The sequence below is a fragment of the Erythrolamprus reginae genome, chromosome 5 (assembly GCF_031021105.1).
Source record: "Erythrolamprus reginae isolate rEryReg1 chromosome 5, rEryReg1.hap1, whole genome shotgun sequence".
NCBI lineage: Eukaryota > Metazoa > Chordata > Lepidosauria > Squamata > Dipsadidae > Erythrolamprus > Erythrolamprus reginae.
This window is the reverse complement of record NC_091954.1, coordinates 109,726,607-109,734,994: the sequence shown is the minus strand read 5'-3', so window position 1 is coordinate 109,734,994 and position 8,388 is coordinate 109,726,607.

Below are 8,388 nucleotides of genomic sequence, written 5' to 3'. Positions count from 1 at the left end.
ATAAGATTAAAAGAATGGCCTCATTCACCCAATATGACCACTTTAATCTAACTAGACTCATTATTTGGTTTAATATTGGGCTATAATTAAGTGAAGTAGATCTATGCTCCAGTTGGCTCCAACATGCAGTTGAATCAGTTGGAAAGCCCAAGACCCAGAACATATTTACATAACCTTGTTGGGTATGTTTTCCCAATGCACACACACACGTGTGCACTCACATACTGACACACAGACGTAGGTCATGATTTTATGACTTTAATTTATACTCCTTGCCTCAATGTTGTGAATGAATTCCTGTTCCCCGAAGAAAGAAATCATAGATAAAAGACATGATGCGGAAAACAAATTTGAAAAATGGTCAGCTTTTGGAAAAGAGAACATTCTTTCCAAAATGCCACTCAAAACATACCATATTTTTTGAAATATAAGACACACCACAGCATAAGACGCAGCTAGATTTCAGAGGACGAAAACAAGGGGAAAAAGTATTTGGAACCAAATGGTGTAGTAATATATTATTTAATAAAATACCAGTGTAGCAGAATACTTTTTACAACCATGTACACTTTTTACAAACTTCAAACTTGACAGCTTTAAGATTTGTGGACTTCAACTCCCAGAATTGCTCCCCCAGTCATGCTAGCTAAGGAATGGGAGTTGAAGTCCACAAGTCTTAAACTTGCCAAGTTTGAATACCCTTGCATCCCTAACCCCAAAATCCAGGGGACTTCATACTTGACAGCTTTAAGACTAGTGGACTTCAACTCCCAGAATTCCTCCTCCAGTCATGCCAGATGGGATAATTAGAAGGCAAAAACATCCCCATTTTTGCCCTATTTTTTTTTTTACAAAAAGAGGGCACACCGAGGGTCTGGGAAGGCAAAAATGCCCTGTTTTTTGCCCTTTTTTGCAAAAAACGGGGGTGTTTTTGCTTCCTCCACCCCCTAGAAGCACTCTGCAGGCTTCCCAAACCCTCTGCACACCCCATTTTTGAGAAAAATGAGCCTATTTTTGGCAAAAATGGGACAGAGGGGCAGGGCTTCGGGTGGCCAAAAATGGCTGTATTTGATGTATAAGACCCACCAACATTTCCACCCTCTTTTGGGGGGCAAAAAGGTGCGTCTTATACTTGGAAAATATAATAATTATTCTACATGGTATTTTATTTTTATGCCAATATTTGACAAGAAATGAGTGTTTTCCTTTTTTGTTTGATTGACAGGAACTGATGACTTGCCATGCCTTAATTTATGTGAAACCCTGGGAGCAATCTGTCAAACCAGAGGTGACCTGCACAGATGACCAACCTTTCCAGGTATCCAAATATGTCTCCACCTTCTCTTCTATCACTCTCTTGTCGTCATACAAAATGTGATAATCTGTGCATAGGCCTAGAAATATTGGAATATTTCCCAAAAAATTGGTAATCAGCTTTTCAGTTACAGTGGTACCTCTACCTAAGAACACCACTACTTACGAACTTTTCTAGAGTAGGTGTTCAAGATTTTTTTTGCCTCTTCTCAAGAACCATTTTCCACTTACAAACCTGACCCTCCAAAACTGTAACTAGAAAAGGCAGGGAGAAGCCTCTGTGGGGCCTCTCTAGGAATCTCCTGGGAGGAAACAGGGCTGGAAAGGTCGGGAGAAGCCTCCGTGAGGCCTCTCTAGGAATCTCCTGGGAGGAAACAGGGCCAGAAAATGCCGGGAGAAGCCTCCATGGGGCCTCTCTAGAATCTCCTGGGAGAAAACAGGGCCTCCACTCTCCCCGTGGTTTCCCCAATCGCACACATTATTTGCTTTTCCATTGATTCCTATGGGAAAAATTGCTTCTTCTTACAAACTTTTCCACTTAAGAACTTGGTCACGGAACGAATGAAGTCCATAAGTAGAGGTACCACTGTATTCAGTTATGAAGATAAATGAGAGAAAGCGGTAGAAAAGAAGTCCAGAAATATTAATTGTACTCATAAAACTGTTCCTCTTAAAAATGGATAAAAGTGCATTGGTATTGGAGGGGAATATCAGTTCTTGGTTTGCTCCTGCCCATTGGTCGTCGGAAAGCTGGTCGCAAAAGGAGTGTGAAGCCCTACCCACCCACCCAGACACCGCCATTTGAGTTCTATTACCCTCTGCGCATGCCTGAGCCTGGATTGTACCCCATTCAGCTTCCCTGCTCTTATATGACTGGCTGAAGGGTAAACAAAACCACCGTCAAACTTCACCCGCTGGGATAATCCAGGTCTTCCTTTCCCTGCCTCCTTTCATTCAGAAAAGATCAGTTGCAGGTTAAAGCCTGCTATGACGAGTATCGGATTCCTACTGGTACAGATGAGGGTGCCACACCAGTAATAGAACTAGAGCTGCTTGCACAGCTTCAGGTCTCGTTCCTGTGAGATTTCGGCAATTTTTTACTTTTGTGCATGTGCGTAAGCAAAAAAATTGGCAAAATCTCATGCGATTTTGCTTCGTGTATATTACACAGAAGCAAAATCTTGCTGGGACATGTTGTTGTTGTTGTTGTTGTTGTTGTTATTATTATTATTATTATTATTATTATTATTATTATTATTATTATTATTGTATGCCGCCCCTCTCCATAGACTCGTCATAGCATATGCACGCACATCAGTGAAGGGCTGCAAAAAAAAATTACTACCACACTGTGGGTGTGGCTTATTTTGTAGGTTTGGCTTACCAGTCATGTGACCAGGTGGGAGTGACTTGACGATCACGTGATGGGGTGGCTTAAAGGTCCTGTGACTGGCTTAAAGGTGGCCAACTTGATGTCACACATGTCAAGGGTTAGGGTTAGGGTGCCTGGCCTTTCCTCGCCTCAAAGAGATACAATTTCCCTATCTATTTACTATTACTGAACATCCAATTCTATGTATATATGCCATATGTGTACATACATATTGTTATTTTATTATGATTATTTATTAGATTTGTATGCCACTCCTCTCCGAAGACTCGGGGCAGCTCACAACAACAGAAACAATACAAATCCAAAATTGAAACAATTTAAAACCCATTAATATAAAAACAATCATATACATCATACAAACCATACATATTACACACAGGCACACAAAAATATATATTATCTACTATATAAACTGTTATGTGTATATACAGCTCTTCTAAAATTATACACATTCAATCTCATTTACTGCAATAGGAAAAACATACCCAGAGCCCAGAAGGGGAAAAAAAAGAAAAAGAATTCAAAATTTCTCTACTGGTTCTGCGTACCTGACCAAACTTTTACTACAGGTTCTGCATGGCTGACCAAAATTTTACTACAGGTTCTGTGTGTCTGACCGTACCCGTAGGAGCCTGTCACTGGCACGCATACCAGAGACCGTAGTGTCAACCTCTACCTAGCTATTTCCCAAAAACTCTATTGGAAGGCTACCTTCATTTTTCTGCAGCTCAGACTTGGAGATTTCTTTGACCTTCTTCTGCTTGCATTGGGCCAAAACCCAAGTTTTGCTTAACCTTCCCCTCAAAGTTTCAGGTGCAGAAAATCCTGGGAACTTGTAGCCTCGTGCCTCCAAAACCACAGGAACTCGGAGACTTATTTCTGCATTTCACTGTTCAGTTCAAAAATTTTTTTATTTATTTATTCATTCATTTGTCCAATATACAAATACATGGGAAGAAAAATAGACATGTAGTAATATATATAAGGGTAAAGTGAATTTAGAGGAGAGGATATATGAAAGAAAGAAAATATATATGATAAGTGAGAGAAAGGAAAGACAATTGGACAGTGGACGAAAGGCACACCAGTGCACTTATGTACGCACCTTACTGGCCTCTTAGGAACCTGGAGAGGTCAATCGTGGAGAGTCTAAGGGAGAAATGTTGGGGGTTAGGGGTTGAGACGATTGAGTCCGGTAATGAGTTCCACGCTTCGATAACTCGATTGTTGAAATCACATTTTTTACAGTCAAGTTTGGAGCGGTTCGTATTAAGTTTGAATCTGTTGCATGCTCTTGTGTTGTTGCGGTTGAAGCTGAAGTAGTCATTGACCGGTAGGACGTTGCAGCATATGATCTTGTGGGCAATACTCAAATCGTGTTTTAGGCGCCGTAGTTCTAGGCTTTCTAGGCCCAGGATTGTTCATCTATTTTCGTAGGATATTCTGTTTCGAGTTGATATTGCATTTTTGTTTCCAAACTGCCAGGGCCTTTATCTGATCTATCTGAAAAACTATTTTTCTGTGTGCCCTTCCAGGCTACTGAATTTGGAAAATCCAAAAATCCAGAGGAAGAAGATTCCCTCTTTGATTATTATGATACTATTGATGAGCAGCAGAATGGTTAAAAAAAAAGGCATTGAGCTGTTTCTCCAGGAACATTCTACTCTTGAAAATGACGACATTCTTGGGATTTCCTTTTTTATATATATAATTTTTTATTTACAAATATAAATACAGTGATCCCTCGATTTTCGCGGGTTCGAACTTCGCGGAAAGTCTATACCACGTTTTTTCAAAAATATTAATTAAAAAATACTTTGCGGGTTTTTTCCCTATACCACGGTTTTTCCCACCCGATGACATCATATGTCATTGCCAAACTTTCGTCTGCCTTTAATAAATTTTTTTTTTTAATAAACTTTAATAAATAAACATGGTGAATAATAATCTGAATCGCTGCTAAGGGAATGGAAAATTGCAATTTGGGGGTTTAAAGTGTTAAGGGAAGGCTTGTGATACTGTTCATAGCCAAAAATAGTGTATTTACTTCCGCATCTCTACTTCGCGGAAATTCAACTTTCGCGGGCGGTCTCGGAACGCATCCCCCGCGAAAGCGAGGGAACACTGTACACTGTACCACATGATTCTTGACAAATGTATATTTTATTTTATGTACGCTGAGAGCATATGCACCAAGACAAATTCCTTGTGTGTCCAATCACACTTGGCCAATAAAAATTGTATTCTATCCTATTCTACATAAAACAATACAAAGACAATAATCATACTCACAAAAAAACCCTGAAAAAACAAAACAAAACAATACGTCAATTGAAATACACATAATAAAATATGGGCACGTGCACAGCAAGACTGTATAGTGATCTAAACTATGTATATTCTCTTTAGACTGAACAAAAGCATAACAGTTAAATACAATTTCAGCCAAGGTTGGCCCGCAGCATCTGCCTGCTTAGCTTCTTAATGTTTTGCAAGATACAGTAGTTAGCAAATAGTGAAACAAGAACTGTAATATGCCCCACTGCCTTCTGCAGGAACCAGCGTTGCCTGCTTTCAACCCTGGAGAAAAATATACATATATTTTCTAGAAAAGAAAGGAGTCTTTGCAAGTCTATAGCAACTCCACGAGTGAATTATGTTAAGTTTCACTGCAGTCAGTCAGGATGGAATTTCAAATGTGAATTAATTTCCTATTCCCCATTCTAATGAATATTTTATAACAAATGTATAAGGAACGACATGAATTCAGTACAATTATATTAATTACTCCAATAGTCTTATTACTGGATTGACATACATTTGATCGTATACCTTTCTTTGGTTATCGCAAAGAAAAGATGTTTCTCAAAATATTGGAGGAGTAAATTTGCTTCATTTGAAAAATCGGAAATGTCGCTGATTTTAATTTTATTTATTTATTTATTAGATTTGTATGCCACCCCTCTCCGTAAACTTGGGGCGGCTAACAACAGTAGTAAACAGCATATAACAAATCTAATGTTTAAAATAATTACAAACCCTTATTTAAAACCAAACATACACACAAACATACCATGCATAAATTGTATAGGCATAGGGGGAAAAGGGTAGTTCAGTTCCCCCAAGCCTGACGATAGAGGTGGGTTTTAAGGAGCTTACGAAAGGCAAGGAGGGTGGGGGCAATTCTGATTTCCGGGGGGAGCTAGTTCCAGAGGGTCAGGGCCACCACAGAGAAGGCTCTTCCCCTGGGTCCCGCCAGACAACATTGTTTAGTTGACGGGACCCGGAGAAGACCGACTCTGTGGGACCTAACCGGTCGCTGGGATTTGTGCGGCAGAAGGGGGACCCAGATGTATTCTGGTCCAATGCCATGAAGGGCTTTACAGGTCATTTTAAATATCATTTTAAAATGTCCGATTTGTTTTTTCTGTGTGTGTGTGTGTGTACACTTGGTTTTTTTTCTCCTCTCTCCGATTAATAAAAGGCCCAATCGTTACTTTTTTAAAAAAAGAAATGTCACTGAAGAACTATTTTACATGGAAAAGTTCCTCTTTCTCTTTTGAGCTGTCCTGCTGATTGACAGCTACTAAGTTATAACCTGAAGAAACCAATCCCAGCCACTTGGTGGCGGTCATTTTACAATCAAAACGCCAGTCAGCCTGAACATATGTCTTTGCTTCTGGTTTCTTCCATTTATTTATTTATTTATTTATTATTTGGATTTGTATGCCGCCCCTCTCCGAAGACTCGGGGCGGCTCACAACAAGTGAAAAACAATCCAATACAATCCAATTAATTAAAATATTACAAGTTTAAGAGAATCCCCAATACTAACATACACACATACAGGCATACCATATATAACTTCAATGTGCCCAGGGGGAGATATTTAGTTTCCCCATGCCTGACGGCAAAGGTGGGTTTTGAGGAGTTTACGGAAGGCAGGAAGAGTAGGGGCAGTTCTGATCTCCGGGGGGAGTTGGTTCCAGAGGGCCGGTGCCGCCACAGAGAAGGCTCTCCCCCTGGGGCCCGCCAACCGGCATTGTTTAGTTGACGGGACCCGGAGGAGGCCCATTCTGTGGGACCGAATCGGTCGCTGGGATTCGTGCGGCAGAAGGCGGTCTCGGAGATATTCTGGTCCAGTGCCATGAAGGGCTTTAAAGGTCATAACCAACACTTTGAATTGTGACCGGAAACTGATCGGCAGCCAATGCAGACTGCGGAGTGATGGTGAAACATGGGCATACCTGGGTAAGCCCATGACTGCTCTCGCAGCTGCATTCTGCACGATCTGAAGTTTCCGAACACTTTTCAAAGGTAGCCCCATGTAGAGAGCATTACAGTAGTCGAACCTCGAGGTGATGAGGGCATGAGTGACTGTGAGTAATGAGTCCCGGTCCAGATAGGGCCGCAACTGGTGCACCAGGCGAACCTGGGCAAACGCCCCCCTCGCCACAGCCGAAAGGTGGTTCTCTAATGTCAGCTGTGGATCGAGGAGGACGCCCAAGTTGCGGACCCTCTCTGAGGGGGTCAATGATTCCCCCCCCAGGGTAATGGACGGACAGATGGGATTGTCCTTGGGAGGCAAAACCCACAGCCACTCCGTCTTATCCGGGTTGAGCTTGAGTCTGTTGACACCCATCCAGGCCCCAATAGCCTCCAGGCACCGGCACATCACTTCCACCGCTTCGTTGACTGGGCATGGGGTGGAGATGTAAAGCTGGGTATCATCGGCATATTGATGATACCTCACCCCGTTTAGACCAGTAGGGGACAGTAAAGTTGCCTGTGCTTCATATTCCTCCTTCCATGGTATCTCTGCTTACCTCCTTTTTCCCCCTTAATTTTATTCTTCTTTTGTTTTTTTTCTTTAAACATCATAACATAAATCTTGCCATAAATTGTTAGGGGAAGAGGTGATGAAAGGAAGCAATTGGCATGTAGAAACTGTTCTGTCGGGCTCTCTGGTAGAATCCTCCCAAAAATTCACAGGTACAAATTTCAGACACACACACATTTGAAAATTCAAAACAATGTTCTTTATAATGAAAATTCATTTAAACTAAGCCCTCATTTGGTATAGCAAAGAGCACTGGTCTCCAAACAAACTGGTAATTTGTACAAGTCCCTTATCAGTTCTGTGATACTTAGCTTGCAGCTGTGAGGCAATTCACAGTCCTTCTTCTTTCACAAAGTGAAACACACTTTGCTCTGGTTTAGTTTCAAAGCGGGGAAAAATCAGCACACAAAAGGTCAAAGTCAGTAAAGCAGTCACGAAACACAACGATCAGATAATCCTCCACAATGGCCAAACCCACATGCTGCTATTTATAGCAGCCTCACTAATGACCACAGCCCCACCCAACCACAGGTGGCCTCATTTTCTTTGATAATAATCTCTCAGATGTTGTTGCCTATGCATCGCTCTCTGCATGCGTGGCTGTATCATTAGCTCTTGTTCTGAATCCAAGGAGGAGCTAGATAATTGATCTCCTTCTGAGCTGTCTGCCACACCCTCCTCCTCCCTGTCACTCATGTCTTCTTGGTCAGAGGAGCCTTCATCAGCAGATTCCACCGGGTGCAAAACAGGCCTGTAGCATGTGGATGTCTCCCCCACATCCACAGTCCTTGGGGCAGGAGCTGGGCCAGAGCTAACCACAACAGAAAGTAGAAATGAGGAT